General features: G+C 42.2%; 1 pseudogene; it reads left to right on the top strand.

Moving 5' to 3' along the window:
- Positions 1–20,931, top strand: part of LOC135713388 (probable lysine-specific demethylase 4B) — a 112,295-nt pseudogene that overhangs the window by 26,291 nt on the left and 65,073 nt on the right.

The following is a 20,931-nucleotide window of genomic DNA, read 5'->3' as shown; positions in this document are numbered from 1 at the left end:
AGTCAAACAGAAGCCTAATTAAAGATTTTCAGATGTTTAACCAGGCAATGTTGCAGAACAGGGCGGAGGGAAGGCAGTTTTTACCTTGTCTTTGTTCCGCCCTGCCATGCGGATAAGAAAAGGAGCTCGAATGGAAGCATTTTTCGAAGGAGGCGAAAAAATTCGCTCTCTTGCACCAGTAGAGAGATTGTAATTAACAGCGTGATACGAATCCAAAATATTTAATTTCTGGTAAACAATATATAAACCTGTGTAGGGGCTTTGGTGGAGCGAAGAAGCGAGGTGCGATGAAAAAACGCCGTCTGACGTGAATGATAAAATTGCGGCGTTGAATCAGCAGCTGTCCATATTTTTTTTCGTTTGTTTTCTTTGTTTGTTATTTATTTTTTTCGATTTATCGTTCCGATCGGAAAAAAAGGAACGCCTGGTTTGAATTCAGTAAAGGAAACCATCCTAATTGTTAAACTTATTTACACAAATGAAGCTGGATCACTGTTGTAGCTGTAAAATCTTGTTTGCTAATCAACATTGTTGCAATTGCGAAAGCTCATTCATCATGTCCCCGCCCTCGACACATTAGATACTTTTCACCCATTTTCCCTCAGGAATCCCGTCGCGGTTCATTTTTCTCAGATAATATCCCTTCATGCAGAACCGATGAGAGGAATGAGAGGGAGCAGCGCAAACAAGCTCACCCGGAATGGGTGATTTCCAGCTACCGTTTTAATCGAGACATGACCATCTCAGGAAATGTTCATTCCCGTTTTGAAGCCCTTCTAGTTCTTCTTTAGCTGCTGCAATCTAAAACATGCAATGTGTAGGTATACATCACCAACGGATTCTCAGACAGACAAGACGGGATTCAATCAAGCGAATGATAATTGTTACATGAGTGATATCGATTCACTGATTGCGCGCTTCTTGTCCATCACGAAATAGGCACTGAGGAAAATGATGCTCTTGCACTACCTGAGAAACTATTTTCACCGTGCAAAATGCAGTTATGTCTTCTCGTCGGTGTCGGCGTATTCAATCAGTGCACCCGAAGCTAGAACCTTCCAAGACTGATCCATTTTACCATCAACAGATCAAATAAATCATCATCATCGTCATCATCAGCTGCCCCAGCAACACGGATGAGGGAAGCCGTCGAGTTCTGTAAATAACTGTTGCTGCTGTCACACATCCGTTGGCCTTGGGAGCGTGCGTACCTCGGCAGGTTTATTGTCGGTCACCCGAGGTTTGGCATCGGGTTTCATAGAATTAACCAATCTGCACGGGCTCTACTCTCCGCCATCCAGTAGTGATATCTATATGTGCATAGGAAAAGACCAGCTCTGAAACCTAATCTTGTTTGCCGAAGCGATGATTGCTTGCAGGGATTTCAATTGGACAACTGCACCAAAGTTGCTATCAAACTACTACTGGGCAGCACTAGTGGGGCTTTGATGTGTTGGCAAATACTTCTCGCGCTCTCACTCTCCCAGCAGTGGCAGGGACAGATGAAGATCAACGACGGCGGGTCGGGATGATGCCATTTCCCGGTTGGTGTCCGGGATTGATTGACATCGTGGCTCAGTAATGAAGAGAATTCTGCAGCTTTGATGACTTCTGTTGAATGGATTGCTTTAGTTGGATTTGCTGGAATCTGGGGCAGCTGAGGGAGTGATTGGTAAACTAATCAACCTTGTGCACAATTTCAATCCACGATGGTGACTTTAAGTGGAGCGTAAATTGATTGAGCAGCAACCGCCGAACCAATCAAGGATCTTTACTAGTTCCAATATGAATTGATAAACGATCATAGTTGGAACTTCAGTCTGCCTCATCCATCCAGACATCTATGCTAAATTGAACAATCAATATGCAAATATCCTACCGCTAGTTAAATATTCGCCATTTTTCTCGATCTCGAAATAGCTAATGAAACACATCGGTTTCACACAATTCGTCTCCATTCCATCCGCTCATCTTCTCGATTTTCTCTATTCCATAATTGAGGAATGTTTTAATTATAGTCGCCTTTTCTATCAATACCTACACTCGTCTCGGCTTTCGCACTCGGGATGAGGTTCACGATGCGCACCACTTTCGGCCTACCCCCAGCGGCGTTTCTTAGTTATGGGACAGTAAAATAATCAAACATATGGCTTTTCTTACTCGTTTACATTTTTCTTCCCTCGTGAGCTGCGATATGACGACGGCGACAAAATCGCGTTGCATAAATCTCCCAAAGGCTCCTCTCGAAGTGGATGGAATCAAATCGAAATTCAACCATCAACCCACCGTCGCATCGTCCGCCCATGATTGTAATAATCGTGAAAATAAATATTTGTCTAGCCGAGTGATCACACGCGTGGTCAGTTTCAAGTTCCGTGTAAGGTTTCCTCCAGATCGAAATTTATGATTTTTGCCCAAAAATCAACAGCCATTTCACTCACAGTCGGCAAGACACGGATGAAGAAAATGAAATAACAAATGGAAAAACTAATTAAGAAATAAACGATTGACACCGATAAGGCCAATAAAATAGCTAAAGTAATTGTTAGCGCGGGCATAATTCAAAAGTGGCGCAGTTTGTGTATGTCAACTTTTGTGTTCCGCTCAACCCTACATTCTGGGGGTGAAATTTATTCAACCATTACCCATCATGACACCGCGACGCCGACCGCTAACTGCCGCCGCCGAATCGGTCAATTTGAGTCTACTTCGAAATCAGCTGGAAGTCTCCAAAAGCGGTTCGGGCGCGAAAGCCCATCGATGCCACGCGAAGATGATGATGATTATGATGATGATGATGCTCGTTATGCCGGTCGATGATGTTTGACTTTGAACGAGGACCATTGACCATCGTCGAGCGAAAGGTCGCTCTGTCTTGAAAGGGGATATGCTAATGGTGCAAGTTATTGGCACGTTCGAGCCGCCATGATCGACGAACCGGCTGGTTGATTTCTCGAGATAGATAACCATCAGGATCAACGGGGAGGGTATAATTTAGTGAGTGCTAAATTGGACGTAATTGTGGGAAAGGGGAAAGTCAATGGTTTCCAGTGTTTGATTAGGGTGAAATTGAACCATAAACCAAAGGTTATGAATCACCGCATGGCAAAATAATGTGCTTTATGACCCGCAAAGCATGATTGTTAACCTTTTCATGAGGTTCTTAGTGGCTGATGGGTAAAATTTAGGATGATAATTTGATTCAAGAAAACAATATTTAAGATTCTACGAATTCCTCAATGGTGTTTATGTCCTCCTTCGTGGTTTTCTTCTTCTTATTCACATTACATGCTTATTGCTTAGTGCATATTAGCTTATTACGTGCGCTCAACTTAGTGTTCTACATGCACTTCCACAGTTATCAATTGAGAGCTTTCGATGCCAATACCAATGCATGAATTTGTATATTGTGTGGCAAGCAGAATGACACAATGCACAATGCCCAGGGAAGCCGAGAAATTTTCCAACCCGAAAGATTCCCTCAACCAAACCGGGATTCGACCCGCTGCCTCCGGCTTGGTAATACCGTGTCTTTACTGATTATTTAGAGAAAAAACACGTGCATTTATTGTTTATAACTCAATAATACTTATTTCCGTCGAAATAATCACTTCAGTTTTAATGGTTTCGTTTTTGCGCTAGAAATTAACCAATACAATTGTGATAAAGTATGTGCACAATATTATTTTCACAACAAGGAAAAGCGCAACGAATGCCAGCAGGTTACCCGTTCTACCAAAAAACTGAGCTGGTAGAATTTTCTGGACAGCATCAACGCAAGCCAGACAGCCACAGACCTATGGGGCAAGGTTAATGCCCTTAGCGGAAAACGGAAGACAATCTGAGTAGACAGTACAATCACCAGGGATCCAGATAAATTTGCTCATGTGATGGGGGAATATTTTTCAAACCTCTCAGCCCTCGATGGATATGCCAACCATTTCCGTCTTGTTGACGAACTCGTTAGATACCACTCAAATCCCGGAAGACGACCCTCCTTCGGAGATCAACCAACCCTTCTCGCCAAGGGAGCTACCCGAGCAGGAACGAATATCTCAATACCTTGAATACTATTCCAATACCAAATTATGATAATGCAATATCAAAACAATACCTCACGGGTATTCTTTTGTAATCCAAATATTAATTATTATTATTTACAAAGTATTTTGCATGTGAGTTTTTGGAATTATTCTTTGGTATTTTACCTCGTGTGTCATGCTTGTCAATACCTAATTTTGGTATCAGATCAGAATTAGGTATTCATTCGCCAGTGCACAATTGGTATCGAAGAGGCTGTTGGCGAACAATCGTTACGCCATCCAGGAAAACGGCGATGAACCAAAGGTGGAAAAGAATGAGAAAGTTCCACCGTTCTTCGTAAAAGGATTCCCGGAAAGCTTGTAGGAGAAACTTGACTTTTACATTGGTAAAGGTCTTAAGTGCACCATGTACTTGTGTACTGAAGGCATCAAACAGCAATGAACCTCTACAAGCCCGTCGAGGCGTTGCTGAAACAGAAAAACGTGAAGTATTTCTACCACGGTATTGAGGTGCCTGGTGGTCTTGTGTGGCCTGCCCGACATGGAAACAGTATCACAGTGTCGTATGAATTAAAGCAACATGGACGCTTCTCGTTAGTACCGTGACCAGCTGTATCTGCCCCACATGGAAAGGGATTCAACATGCTTGAAGGACCTCCATAGCATTCGGGCCCTTTTCCCCATCGTGGTGCTTTGGGAACAGTACAACCGGCAACGACAACCAAGAAGACCTGCCCGAAGGGAGCGGAATTCATTGCTATCAGCAATAAAGCCTCTACAAAGAATCCTATCGTTGTCTGCGTATTGCTCTCGGCTGTATGCACTCAACGCATAACATGAGTCTTGAGGTTCTGGCAGGAGTAAGTAACACCTCTCCAAAACCGTTTCTGGGAGCTCTCTCTCAGGATACTAATCAAAGGCGGAGTGACGAACACACTTATAATTGCAAATTTTGAAGAAATTCTTGGGCTGGGCACACAATCTTGATTTATGAGAATCTACATTCACTACATATCTTTGGTATACTCCAGACCGTACTCACTTCACCATTAGCAGTTCCTCAATTGAATATGATCTGTCCATGAAACAAGTGGTTCATGGGATTCCAGATCAACATGTCAATTACGAGAAAAGAAATTTTACAGGCGGGTCTCGTCTCAATGGATCCACTGGCTTCGGTATCTTCAATGAAAACTCTAGCGCCTTTCGCAAACTTCAGGAACCTTGTTTCGTATTTGTCAACTTTGCATTGGGGATCATCTTCTCGGATAGTCTCAGTTCGATCGAGGCTATTCGGTCGATGAAACAAGGTAGTCACTCATCTTATTTCCTTTCAAAAGTAAGGGAACAGATGAGTGTGCTGGTCAAAAGATCATATATGATTACCTTCGTATAGGTCCCCTCACATTGCTCGATCCCAGGAAATGAGAAGGCGAACTCTCTCGCAAAGCTGGGCGCGCCGGAAGGCAAATTTTATGACAGGCAAATTTCAACGATGAATTTTACCATTTAGTGCGTTAGAGTTCCCTTTCAAGTTGGCAAACCGATAGGGACACTGGAAATCTTGGATGGTGGTTACATTCAATTATTCCTAATGTTTCTTCGAGGGCGTGGTTTAAAGGCTTGTGACTTCATTCGCGTGATTAGTAGACTTATGTTTAACCACTACTCGCTAGATGCTCATCTCCATAGAATTAACCTCGTGGATAGGAACATCTGTCGGTGTGGAAACGGTTACGATGACATCGATCACGTAGATTGGCAATGTACGGATAATGACGCCGACAGAGAGCAATTTTTGAATACCCTCAAGGCCCAAGGAAGACAACCCCATATCCCTATCCGAGACTTGTTGAGTACCCGCGACCTCTACTAAATGCAGTCGATTTATGTGTTTCTGCAAATGTCTAGAATAAGAATTTAATTCGTTTGTCTTTTGCATCTCTTTATTAGTTTTTGTTTGTATTGTCCCCCGTCTCGATGAGTCTCATCGTCGCCCACTGGTCACCCACCATAGCCGGTCGAACTCCGGACGAAGCTAGAACCACACTAAGGTTCATACTGGCGACATCGCTCTGGTGAGACAACGAAACCCTACTCCCAAGCTCCGCCCCTTTTCCTATCCTTCAACAATGTACACCTCTAGCCTCGGGTAAGCCGCGAGTATTCGGCCCAACTCCTACTAGACATAGAATTAAGTAAATTTTGTAACAAACAAAGAACAATGAATTTTCGGCTTCGTAAAGCTAACGCGATTGAGCCTTACAAATAAACGAATTAGATAAAAATAAATAAGAATCAAACTTGCCACAGAAGGGTGCCAGAAAATAACGGACAGAACTTTCCTGCCATCGGCCAACGGCGCCAAAATCCGGTGCTTCCGCCACTTCCACCCAACAACGCTTTGGCTGGTTTTGCATCGGTCCCGCCAACATCTGGGTGGTCTCCGGTAAACTCAAGTCGTCATTCATATGCGGTAACCACTGCATCCCGAAGCACCTCTCTACCTCCAAGGCTATCGTGGCAGCATTTTGTTGCTCCCCCTTTACCTGCGATCGAGAATGCAGACACTTTGCTTATTTTGGCGGAACTTGTAACACTCCCGATCCAGCGCACCTGCAGGACCCGATCAGAACAGATTCATGGTGCAGTATCCCTCATCAATAAGTATGGACCGTGAAGCCATCAAAATTGCCAATTGGAACGCTTGCTCGCTATCGATATCAAAATCATCACCGAAACGCACCTGAAGCTTAAGATTATCGTCTTCCTTCCCGGTTTTCGGCTTGTGAATTGGATCGAACCAGCACTGGGGGAGAAGGAGTGGCCATCGCTCTAAGGAGGAACATAAACTGTCGGCTGATTATCGAAGCCGTAGAAGTGGAAATTTCTACTCCTGTAGGCCCCATCACCATCACTGCCGGAGACGAACCAGCCCATGGCTGAAAGTCTCATTAATAAAGTTATAAAAAAAAACATCACTGCCCCAAACAAGTCAACATCAGAGATGGGTCGGCAGCAGACCTGCGAAGAGATATTGTCAAGCTAACACGATGGCGTGAAAACTTCTTCGTCGCTGGCAACCTTAACGCCAAACATCAAGCTTGGGACACCAGTCGGCTCAATCAAAACGGCACCATCCTGAACAACGACCTTCTTGAGTCCAGACACTCCCACCCGGTTGAGTCGGTGTTCACGCTACCATCGATATCTTCATCAGCAACAACATCGCTCAACCTATCACCTACAAGGAATTCAGTTCGGTGAACGGATTCGAAGCTTCACGGCGCAACTACCATCGTGTAAACTGGGACACAATCATCGACTACGATGTCCAACCAGAGACGTCCGAAGACGTTGACCGGTGTCTGCAATCCATCGAGGAGGCAATATCCCGGGCCAGGGAACAACACGTGCCAGTATCCAGACAGATGAGCAATACTATGAACCTTGACAGATCTACCAAAGACCTTATAAGGCTCCGTAACATCATCCGAAGGCAGTACCAATGCTCTGGTCTGTCTGTCTATAAGACCAATTGTAATCGCCTTACCAAAATTATCCAAGCCAGGATGGTGGATCTAAGAAATAACCGCTCTCTCCCAGATTGTGCTAACTCGTTCTGGAAACTTACCAAAATTCTTAAGAAACAAACCTAGGCCCATTCCAACACTGATACCACTGAATCGTTCCGACGGTTCAACCCGAGCAGCACATTTCGATCGAAATAAGCTGCTGCAACTTGATTGTGACCGGAATAAGTGGCACACAAGTAACCACAATTGTTCAGTGACATGTGTGCTGCTAGGGAATGGTTCATTTGATAACCCATGTAGAGAAGGCTGTAGTGAAAGGTCAACACTTCATCAGCCAACCTCCATCAGATTCCCAAAAGCTGATCGAAACTGACGAACTGTTGGCCTATATCAAATCATCTAAAAATATGAAGGCCCCAGGTTTCGACAACATCCTCAAACTGGAACTCATTTGCTGTGCCTTCGACTTGGCTACTTCCCCTCGGGAAGTCATACCCATCCAGAAACCTGAGAAGGATCCGTCCTCTCCTTCAAGATACCGGCCTTCTCTCAGGGTTATCCAAGCTGTTCGAAAGGGCAGTTTACAGTCGACTTCTGACATTTGCCGAAAAAACAACATCTTACTCGAGGAGCAGTTTGGTTTTCTAAAAGGTCGATCGACCGCCCGCCAACTGACCCGAGTAACAAACATTCTTAGACGGGACAGAGCTGTTTCTAAAATATCTGCTATGGCATTGTTAGATGTTGAAAAAGCGTTTGACAATGTCTGGCATGATGGCCTGGTGTAGTTGCATCGATATGGTCTTGTGTTCTTCCTCGTAAATATCTAACAAAGTTACCAATCAGACAGGACGTTCCAGGTCTCTCTAAATGGCATCACATCGAATTCCTTCAACATCGGTGCAGGTGTGCCCCAAGGAAGTAACCTTGGGCCCATCCTGTTCAATCTATTCACCTCCGATATTCCGGCTCTCCCTGGTGGTGAATCTTTGTCTCTGTTCGCAGATGACACATCCATCGTCTACTAGGGTAGGGAAACCCGAGGCCCTGACTACCAAACTTCAGAGAGGATTGGATGTTCTGTCTAAGTATTTCAACAACTGGAAGATCTGTATCAACGTGGCAAAGACCCAGGTCATAATTTTTCCACACTTAAAATCCCCGAGACTTGTTCCGTCTGAGAATAACAAATTCTGCCTAGAAGGCACAGTAGGGGAATGGTTCAAAGAGGTAGACTATGTTGGACTAGCTCTTGACAGTGGGCTACTTTTCAGGGAGCACGTGGAACATTTTGATAAGATCATTGTATCCATTGTATCAACAGGAAGTCTACCCTGGCAAAAAAAAAATAAGCTTGCTGTCTACAAGCAAATCATCCTTCCCGTGATCAACTACGGTGTGCCAATCTGGGGGAGTTGCGCCAAATGCCATCACCTTAAACTCTAAAGGATCCAGAACAAGATCCTAGTTTAGGATGATCCTAAGCAGTCCTCCACGGGCGCGAAATTCTGAGGTCTACCGCCGGCTGGTCTTCAGTCTCTGCAAGAGCGAATAACGGTCTTCGTGGAAAGGTTTAGAGACACCAGCCTGAGATCAGATCATCAGAACATACGCGATCTAGCACGTTAGGTTAAGTTATACTCGTAGTTAGATAGGGTTATCACATTTTTTAATTAAAACAAAACATTCACATTCTGTAGATGAAAAACGCAAATATTAGATCAGAATATCCAATTGCACAAAGATGAAAAGTTAGGTCAATTGAAATGTTAATGTTCTTTATCATTCTCTGCTTTACCATCAAGCTGTACAGTCCGGTTTTCTTTTCGATCGCTCTCTCGAGAAGTTCGGTGTTTTAAGTCGGTCGTTTCAAATCCATCCGCTGTTCAAGCTGTGCAGCACGGGGATCAAAATCTTCGCTGGCGGACTACAACGCTGTTGGCACTTTTCTTCAGCTGAACCGGTTTGAGTTCTACACTCACGACGTCCATGTAAGAAAACCACTGAAAATGGTGATCCGTGGTCTTCCAAATTCCCTGTAGCGGAGATTAAAGCGGAATTGGAGCATTTTAATCTGCAACCAATCAACATTTTCCCATTGCGAGACGTGATGAAAACAGTGCATTCCGGAACCAGTTGTACCTGGTGAACGTCGATAAGGACTCCACTAGTATGGCTGCTCTGCGACAGATTCGCACGCTGTTCAACATCGTGATTCAGTGGGAGCAGTATCGCCCTCGGCACCATGCCGTGACACAGTGCACTAATTGTCTGGCATTTGGGCACGGTACGAATAATTGTCACATGAAGGCTCGCTGTGGCAAATGTGCTGGGGCTCACAATACTACCGCCTGCAAGAAGGAAGAAGAAGCTGAACTTAAGTGCGTAAGATAGGAGATGTCCCAAGCGAGCGGCCTGGACGTTCCGAGTCTCTCTGAATGGCTTCACATCGGCTGCTTTGAACATCGGTGCTGGGGTTCCACAAGGAAGCATCCTTGGCCCCATTCTATTCAACCTGTTCACCTCCGATATGCCGGCTCTCCCTGATGGTGGATCGTTGTCTCTGTTCGCAGATGACACATCCATCCTCTACAAGGGTAGGGTCGTCGGAGCTTTGACTGCCAAACTTCAGAGAGGCCTGGACGTCCTGTTTGAATATTTCAACAGCTGGAAGATCCGTATCAACGCGGAAAAGACTCAGGTCATCATACTTCCACACTCAAAATCTCCCACACTTGTTCCGTCGGTGAATAATAAGATCTGACTGAACGACATAGTGGTGTAATGGTCGAAAGAGGTAGTCTACCTCGGCTTAACACTAGACAGCAAGCTGATTTTCAGCGAGCACGTTGACAAAACCAAAACCAAGTGTAACATCTTGATAAGATCACTCCACTTATCAACAGGAGGTCTACTCTATTCCTGAAAAATAAGCTTGCTGTCTACAAACAAATCATCCTTCCCGTAATAAAATACGGGATGCCAATCTGGGAGAGTTGCGTCAAATGACATCACCTTAAACTTCAAAGGATCCAGAACAAGATCCTTAGAATTATTCTAAACAGTCCTCCGTGGACTAGAAATTCGGAGATCCACCTCCTGGCTGGAATTCAGACACAGACGGAGAGTATTCATCCTGTAGGTTCAGATACACCTGTCTGAGATCAAATCATCAGATCATACGTGATCTAGCACGTTAGTTTAAGTTATACTCGTAGTTAGGTATGTTTTTCCTATTTTTTCAATTCAAACAAAACACACCCCAAAGGGGTATTCTGTAAACTAGTTAAAAAAACGCAAATATTAAATTAGAATATCAAATTTAACAAAGATGAAGAGCCAGGTAGGCTAATAAATTAAAATGTTAAATTAATGTACTACCATAATCAACAGAAATAAACGAAATTTTACTACTTCAACTAGGCTACGTTAATGTTCAATCATAATCAACAGAAATAAACGTAATTCTACTTTCTAAGCATTTTTGTTGCTTGATACGTAAAGTTAGCAATTTTCAAAGTTTATTTTATAAGCGTGATAATTTATTAGCTAGAGAAAGGTCTGAACAGGGTAGGTTGATAGTTCCGCTAAAGTACGGCAGTATGAAAATTTAATAGAAGTTTAAAATGAGCGAAGGGTCATTAATGCGACAGTACTAGGCAAACGCACACTCCTTTACCTGACTCATACATGAATAGATGAGCAGACTTAATGTATTTCTTCAAATCTACAGACAAAAAAGTTATTTCACTACTACTAGCCATAATTAAGTTGCAGAATCATCATACGATGAAAATGTGCTACTCAGGAATTTATGAATGCAGAGACAGTATTTTAAAATTAGTATTCGATCGGGGATCACCATTTTTTATGTTTTTGGAAAAATTAGAAAATAATGAGATGCACACACGATCATTGCTTCTCAGTATCTTCAAAATTTCCCTAAAAAATTCCTTAACTGCAAAAGTCGATAAACCGTAGTTATTGAATGTTAATGGAGGTCAACCGGATAGCTTTTGGTGCCATAGAGCGTGTGGTGTTGCGAATAATACTCTGCGATGAACTAAAACATGACATCTGGCGGAATTGCATGAACGACGAAAATAAATGGTTGTAATGTTTGCCTATGGACCTTAGAATTGGGACCTCCGATAAAAATCTCCTGTTTTTAAATTTGTCGCAGAGCAATGCGTCATCTGAACAGTACAAATGGATATTTTTGTTACAAGTGAAACATTATCAAAAAATGCTTTCCTTTAAGATATATGTATGACCCTTCCGTGAAGAAAGAGATGTATTGGGAACCCGTGATATTCCCTACATGCAGATGATCTACGAATTCCTTTCTTTTTCTGATGTTAGAGTTTGATGTGACCATCCCCTCCTTTCCAAACAATTTCCAGCCATTGTGTCCCAGTCTTATTCTCCTCCTGTTTCTCTGCTACTTGCCCTGCCCAGCCAGCATTTGGTCAACCGTCCGAGAGTAGTATCTGGAGGAGGCTCCTTCCAATCGAAATTGTTATCCATTAACCTCGAGCCCACGACGAGTAATTGATAACCAATGCTAACCTAGAACTACTGCTGTTTAAAATGTAAATTCAAACATTACTGATTTTTGGCTCCGCAAAGTGCCACACACGACTGAGCCTAGTGAATAAACGAACTAGTTAAAAAAAATGCTATTATACATTAAATGATTACCAAAATATCCGGATTTAAAGTATAACAACCGTTATTGTTAAAAATCAACTCCATGTTATACCCTTGCATCACCCACAAGACTATCACAACTGATGCCTGATTCCCGGCTGTTACCGAAAACCGCAATATAATAAATCACTCCGCTGTCAAAACATAAAAGCATCCACAAACAGAAGCGATTAGTTTCGTAGACATCTTTCCGGACTTCTCCTCCGCCTGACACCCACAACAGTCACCATTTTAGAGGAAAACTCTCGCCTTACAAACCCTTCTCAAAAGGACGAAGAAACGCTTCGTCTACGGACTAAAGAATCCCATCCGACACGTCTGATGCCTAAAAGACTTGTCATTCAAATTAGGGTCGGATATCGTTTTGCACCGAATACGTTCTATCTCTAGCCGTTTTCGGAACGGAATAAAAGTTTGCACACAAACTTATACAATTTGTTTGCTCTTTATCCTTCGGAGCCTAACCCACCCCACCCCAAAATCAACGACGCGTTAGTGACACTTTTTTTTCCCAGACTGAAGGAATCTGCTCCGACCCACTTTTACGCTCCTCTTTCTGTGGGTTTGTTCCGAGGGGATTTGCCTAATTTCTATCTCCGTCTTGTGAAACGTTGCGTGAAAAAAAAAATGAATGTCCTAGCAAACAGAAAAAAAATCTGGGTCGTCCCCGAGGAGTTTCCGCCCCACCGACCGATTGTCCTCACAATACCCACCTCAAGGTGAAACCGATTACGATGCTGAATTTCGATGGATTCAATCGAAAGTGTCAACCTCATTCAAAAATATTGACATTTCACTTTGTGGCTGCGGTTCCGTGGAAATCAATTCAAAATTTCTCGCCAGGATAATTTTTCATCGACCCATTTTCGGCTTCAAAGGTGCCTGACAAAGACGTCGTTCGTGGCGAAGGTGAAGCATCTCAATAAACGCCTCGGAACGACGATCCCAGGAATGGCTGCTAACCAAACAGAACCCGCCAACCAAAGTCAAAGCCTGTGCGAAAAGGGGCGCCTCAGTGCTGGGTGGTTAGTGCAGACCCATCGCAGATGGGTAAATATTATCCATGTTAACATCATAAAAGACACGAGAAGAAATTCATCATTATAGACGCGTACTTCAAACATAACTGTTGACAGTAGAAGGAGTAGTTGGAGCTGCCGCTGATGATGGCCCGTGCAGAAGTCAATTTTCCTGTCTATTCTCTTAAGTATGTCGAGCTGTCGGTCCTCTCGGAGACATGATAATTTTTCCAGAAGATGAGAGCCGGTGATCCCAAAGGGAAAGGCAGAGATGTTTGATCGTTAGCAGCGCAAGGTGGATGAAATTGTGTAAGAAAATGCAGTGCTAGAATGCATACACTCGGAAGATGGAACAGGTGTGCAAACAAAAATTAAACATAATGTGATACAATTCATCACTAAGTTATCCCATGTGAATCGAAAAATGAGGCAGATTTGAATTATTGAGGATGATTATTCGTAGTTTAAGAGTCAGGAAAGTATCTTAAATATCAAATGTAAATGTAGATGTGTCGGCCTTGCACTACGGAAGAGCGGAATCGAAATCTGCAGGCTTATGCTGGTAAGGAATCAAACACCAAAGGTAGTAGCACAAAATATGTCTGCTGAAATGGAACCCATGCTTTCTCGAAGAGAGCGTGACTTCCTTAGCGTCAAGATTAACTTACCTCCCACATTTCACACAGCATAAAAGCCCGGTTGGATTAATAATTTTATTACCGATGACCTTTGCCGTTCGCATTGATAAGATTAAATGCTAATGTCATTAATTTCAGTTTAACACCGGTTCTGTAATTCTATCCTCCCTATGCTACTGCTGTTGTTGCAGTTTCCAAGCTTCCGAGGTTGCTCTATTCAAATGCAGCGAACGTTCGCAAAGGAGTTCACCTTTATTTCGCCTGTTCATGCAAACACAATAAATTCTATGCGCCGAGTGGTGGGGGCAGTTTGAGGGTGGCACACTGGACCGCCCCCTGGCCTGTTCCTGTCACCCAATCCCCACTAGTAGATTGGTCGAACTGTGCACTGGAAAGCGATTTCAATTTCAACTGTGGTCCTCCAGGGATTGAATCTTCCATAGGCTAAGAGAGAGAGGAGATTCTCCGGCTCGCAGTCGAAAAGAGTTAAATTGAAATTAAATCTACACCGCTCACTCGTTCGCGCGCTCATTGTTGTAATATGTTATTCAAATTAATTTTATTGATATTTTCTTTACATGCACTTGGAGAGGTGATTTTTCTCTGCCTACTTCCCTCGTCGTCGTCGTCGTCGTCGTCGTCGTCGGATGCAAACGTGGAGTGGTATCGTGTTTTTCGTGCCTTTTATTGAGAGTTCTTCTCCTCCTGAACGGTTTCGCACTTCTGTATGTGCCTCCGAGCTCTGGAGGTGGCCGCCGTCGTGTCGATCCGATGGAAGATTTTAGAAGATGTTGACTATGTGAGAAATGGGAATCTGTGCGGGAGTGTGGAGAACGAATACGGTGGCGGTGGGTGGCAGAACTGATGAGCGATTAGAATCTTGTTACACGAGAAGGGCACTCATGTTCACTTAGCGTTAATGGAGAATCGGAATGACACATCGGGGCGATTGGATTATCCAGGTACCAGGTAGTGCTAATTGAGAAACGACTGGAGTATCATTGGGAATGGAATCGTAATTTTAGACACATTATTTACATTTTTTTAAACACTAGAAACACAAACAAACAAAAATCCGGTGACTTCATATTAATTTTCGACAATCTATATGAGTAATTTAGGTAGCGCACTTGGATTGGGCTAGGGCCTCAGATATGTATTACCAAGCCGGAGGCGGCGAGTTTAATTCTCGACCTCCGTGTGTTTGTTACACAATATTCAAATTCATACATTGGTTGGCATAGAAAGCTCTCAATTAACAACTGTGGAAGTGCAACTAGTTGAGAGGCGGAAAACGCTACACAGCAAAACATTAATATTGATATCACATCAAAGTCGATGCACTTGGTGATTTTAGTACCGACAATTGAAATTATTTTAATCTTAAAAAAATTCTGAACGTGGCCGAGATCATTCTCGATAAGAGGCTTGGCCCCCTAAGTACCCCCATTAGCTATGCCAATGGCCATCTGAAAGCGTACCGTCGAGGTACAAATTAGAGCTCCGCATACTCGGCCGAATAAACCAACTTAAATTTGAGTTTCATTCACTCAAATTCGCATAAACATTGGTTACTGAGTAAAATTTTCCTCCATTTTCCAGGAAAAACTTTTCGAATATGTGAGCAAATCTCTTGTTAATACAAATAAATAGTTAGATTATTCACTAGTCAGTTAAGTGAAATTATAGGACGAGAAGAAGTTTTTCTTTTTCCTTGATGTGTTTTCCATCGATCTTGTTTTCCGTGCTGAGCACCAATGCAACTGATGCCAGGGAGGCAGGTCCCACATCTTGACCCTACCTATCGACCCATCAACTCATGAACCGGGACCAACGGGTTTACTGCCCTTTCGAAGGAAAGCGTGATCAGAGATGTTATGTCTCAGAACATCCCGGCGGCGGCAGGAGGACGTGGAGACAAAAGATATAGAATTCATACAATTTTCAAAGGCCTCATATGTTGGGAGTATAGCAGGACCTGATTTGGAATCAATTAAATTGATATTTTGATCCACCTTAATAGCATTAATCAATTCACATATTTCCTGTGGTAAAATTGATACCAACTGATGCATATTGCTGACCACTAGCGCAGCGAAGAAATAGAATTTAAGGTTCTAACTCCACAGATCCTAGAGGAACATATAAAATTGACTGTTTTAAATGCAAAATTTGAGGCAACTATTTCACTTTTTGTTCAGTCAACTACCTCTTGCGTGATCTCTCCGTAGCTCAAAATTCCCCCTAACTTGATGGAAATATAGGAGTCTCATTTTGAAAGTTGACACGACAGACTTTTTCATACAAGTGTTCATACAAAAAATGCTTCGAGGAAGTTTCTCAGATGTTGCAAAAAAGAGCTCTACCAATTCCCGCCGGAAACATAGAGGCACATTTTATATTAAAAGTGAATTTAATTTTGTTAAAAGATCATTAAATATTTTTAGTGTGCTTGATGCGCATATTTACTGTTCTTCTCGTTTTTTTTTTGTGAAGGTGCGAAGCGACGGGTGAGCCTCCAAATGATCACTAATAAAGATTTGATTAACAACACTGCTTATCAGCATAGTTGTACTTTTCTTTATTAAGTTTTTAATCTGTATTTAAGGAGTGTAAATTTTTGAAAAAAAACATTTGAGGCTCTATGTCGTTAGTTCATAGTGTTCTTTGACTGTTAATTAATCAGTGATATCAATATTGTGTTCGAAGTTGCCTGAAAAAAGGTTATTAGATTGAGTGGTATACTACAAAATAAACAGGGGAAATAGCTGTGCATTGTATTGTTGCTGAATTGACCGTTAGCTGGCGCCGGTTGTGTAGTGGTAAGCGTGACTGCTTTCTCACCCCAATGGGTCTGGGTTCAATCCCAGCCGAGGTCGGTGGGATTTTTCTGAGGCATAAAAATCTCTGGTCACGTCTTCCTTCGGAAGGGAAGTAAAGCCGTTGGTCCCGGCCCATGTGTTTTTGATTGAATGGGTGCGATATCCTACGCAGGTGTGGAAGCTGTCTTCCTGCACAATAGATTACCGTCAATGGATGACAATCGATATCCGTCGGTGATTGGCACTAGATTGCTGAACAGAGACCGACGTTAAATAAAGTAAAAAAAAAAAAGAATTGACCGTTGAATGCTGCTGTTGTTGAGTTTTTTTGCATTGCGTTTGAATTAGTACTAATAGCTTATTGTTTGAATCGGCAGATTTAGTGAAAATTTAGTGAACGGGCTTCGTACACAATCTAGCCGTTGGTTCGAGCTTTGTGTATGGGGCTGAAGTAGCCTGCTGGTAGTAACACTTTGTGTGGTTCTGTCGATTTCTAGCAAGGGCGAAATTCATTGCGTGCAGCATTGTACGCAAGTTTGAGTAGTCCTGGTTTGGATAGGCAGATTTGGCCGAAATTAGAGCAAACGAGCGTCATGTAAACTCAAACCTACAAAACTTTTTGGAAAATAGCTAAAAATTCAAATAAGAAATAGTAATCTATCAACGGAAGCAAAAGTAACTTGAAAATAAAGTGGCTCTATCTGTTGTATTGCCGCATACAGTCAATAGCGTTTTTTCGAGTACAATATTGGGGATTTGCTGGCTTGTTATCTGTCAATAAATACTTTGTACAGGTGTGCGTAGTAACTTGTTTATCTTTTGTATGGATGTATTTTTAACTTGCTCTAACTGATTTTGTTTTTTGTTTGTTGTCTTAAACTGGTCATCATGGAAAGCGAATGTGCAATTTGTGTGGAATATAATAAAGTTGAGAAGGATGCCAGTGTTTTTCTGAAGCGCATTATAAGTGACGCAATATTACCGGGAATGCTTGCGACGCAGAGAATGTACTTTTGCTCTCACAACTGTTCGAGCATTTATCAACGGATCATTGAGATGCAGAACCACAAATCATCAATCGTTGAATCGCTTGCCGTTGAGCTAAAGGGAGCAGTGGCTAGTGCTGTGTCCCAGGAAATGCAAAATTTTAGATGTGAGGTGAAACAGATTACGACTGCAATCGAAAAGTCGCAAGACTTTCTATCGTCGAAATTTGATAGCATCGTGACCGATTTTCATGAGTTGAAGAGAGAGAATGAATGTTTAAAGCAAGATATCGACAAATTGAAGGATTCTCAACAAACTTTGTCGAAAACGGTGCATAAGCTGGAACACCAAGTAGATAAAAGTAACCGTGATAAAAATTGCAATAATTAGGTAATTCTAGGTGTCCCATTTATTCCTGGGGGAGGTAGCTCATCGATTCTTCCGGTTCGCCTCCTAGCATCGTGCTATAAGGTACCAGGCGATAACCAGGGTAGTTGATCGATAGCTCGATGACGTCATTTCGTTGGCGTCTGTAATGGGAAATTCTCATGGCAGGCGTTGACGATGGGACGTTGTCGAGTTGTTGAATAGCAACTATCGTGGTAACTCACCGATTACCTGTCGATATGCTTAATTTGGAAAGACGTCTGCATTGGATTGTCTCATATAATAAAATTCCGCCCACTATATCACAAGAAGTTGCGAGTAGCTGAGTGGAATGGAGATAAGTTAAGCATTGGGTACAGGACCAAGTCTCCCCTGGGTGGTGCCAGAAGATGAGCGCAATAGAATCATCAAGTTGCCATAAGGCACGGAATGAGACTATTGCATGGCTGGGTAGTCAAAGTCTTCCATTCGTTAGTCATGTCAGGTGGATTAGAACAGGTTTAGGTTTAGGGTGGGCGTTGGCCAGATTTGGATTTTTCAGATATAATCCTAAATAGGACCTAGATTATTTAATACACTAGTAACCTCAACTTCTGTCACAATGTTTCATTGTGACTAATCAACACTCAATGGGTAAAATATCAAATTTGCAGTAAATTTGAAAAAAGGTACCTTGGAGTGTAGAGCGCACTGCCCACTGGACGATTCTGGGTTTATTTGATTGTACGTCATTTCCAAGTTATATATAGATACATTCATACCATTGGCATTTTGTATATTGCATATTACATTTTTTTTTGCTGTACACTACATCAGCCAGCAAAGTTCAACAATCCAACATTGCTTATGCCTTTGTTGTCGTTTGGAACCAGTTTTGCGAGGTAGGCGACGATTGTGCGTATTTCTCGCGTAACTTTTGAAAAGGGCCTATTTATAGCCTGAACAATACGTAAAAAGCAAATTGAAACATTGAACGTCGCGTGAAAGTGGAACTTAATGAAGGCCTAAGTACTTTTTTGTAGTTTTTAGTTTTCGGATTTGAAAGATCGTCGGTTACAGTGGCCTGCTTACTGAGCAGAAAAACGCGGTCCCAGGTCCTTACCTATCAAAGAGATTTATGGTAAAATCGCTTGTGTATTGTGTATTTTGCGAAACTCGTTGTTGTCGTTGGTTCCGGGTTTGAATGGATACAAAAATTTGAGCAACGGTATTATGTGATATGAGGGGCTCGGTGGCCTTAGAGCAACCGTTTTTGCTTACTGAGCAGAACATCATGAGTCTAATCTCAGGCCCATCCACATTCAAGATTCGTCAATCGTTTTATTTGTTAATATGACTACATGGTAATAACAGCAACTCGGTGATTAAAAAGGTGCTCGTCTGCCTAGTGGCACATGTTTTTGCTTACTGAGCAGAAGACCGTGGGTTTAGTCCCAAGCTCCTTCGCGTTATATGATCGTTAGGACATCAATTCAGCTTATCGTTTACCATAACGAACCCTGCTGCAAACCCAACCCTCTTATCCAACATCCCAGTGATTCCTCGTGGAAGTGCAGAGGTGTTCTCGGCTTCCATCAAAGCGAGTGTCATGTCAACACAATCCTTCCCATTCCTTTCTTGACCTGTGTTCGGGCGCGGCCGGCGCTGGTATTGCCTAATTTAAGATCACCAGTTTTTACACATTGAGGATGATTGCTAGTCCCAAGCATCGTCTATTGGTTCTCTGTGTAATTACAGCTGATCTGGCAATAACAGAGTAGCAACCGTGGGCGGTCAATCAAGCTCAAGCTCAAGCTCAAGCTCTAGGTGTCCCATTTATTCCTGGTGAAAATACTAAAGAAATTGTTCAAAAAAATATTGCTTGTTTTGGCGTGACTGTAAATTCTGATGAGATAGTTTCTGCCACTAGGTTAAATGCTAAAAATAAACCAATACATTCACTGGTACCTATTCGTGTTGTCTATTAAAACGATAATATCAAGGAGATAGTTTTCTCTAAAAAAAGGGGATTCGGTAAGCTAATCTCATCATCAATCGCACATATTTAATAAGTTATATGATCAACGCTAAACCAACAACTGTTACAATGCGCGATGAATTGTCCCCACTATCCATGGAGTTTTTAACTGAAATGGGGGTATCAGGAGAAGTTGCAACTAAAATATGTTTGGTCCAGTAGAGGGGGAAATGTATTAGTAAAGAAAAATGAGAATTCTAAGCCTGAGATTATAAAAAAATTAGGGATGATCTTATTGAATTGGTCAGCCTTTATAGCGGAAAATCTCCGTCAAAGGAAACCCTTTCTTCCAAGAGGAAACGTAATGATAATAACCCCAATAAGTAATCTTTTATAAATGTATGTGTTTAATGATTTTCTTTGTCAATTTGTAAACTTAATAAAATCAAATGGCTAATGAAATAAATCATTACCATGATTGTATTGATGAGTTTAATTTAAATTATCCTGAAAGTAGTGATCATTTTCTTTGTAAAGCACACTGGAATGTGAGAGGAATAAATAACATGTCTAAGTTTGATAATATTCTTTTGTTTTTAGATAATATAAAAATACCTATAGTTGTGTTTGTTGTGGGTGAAACGTGGCAGAAAGCTGATAATTGTCCTTTTATATGCTCAATTATAATTCAATATTTTCTTGTCGTGATACGTCCTCTGGTGGTCTTGCAGTCTATGTCAGGAATGGGTTGAGCTTAAATGTAAAGAAAAACATCTCTATTGATGGAATGCACTTAATTCATATTGAAATATTAGGATATTGTAGGAGGTTA

The sequence above is a fragment of the Ochlerotatus camptorhynchus genome, unplaced genomic scaffold, assembly GCF_037179485.1.
Source record: "Ochlerotatus camptorhynchus isolate MF236.1 unplaced genomic scaffold, CSIRO-AGI_Acam_v1.1 ptg000551l, whole genome shotgun sequence".
NCBI lineage: Eukaryota > Metazoa > Arthropoda > Insecta > Diptera > Culicidae > Ochlerotatus > Ochlerotatus camptorhynchus.
Note: the sequence above shows the minus strand (reverse complement) of the source record. Positions and strands in the feature narration are given on the sequence as shown.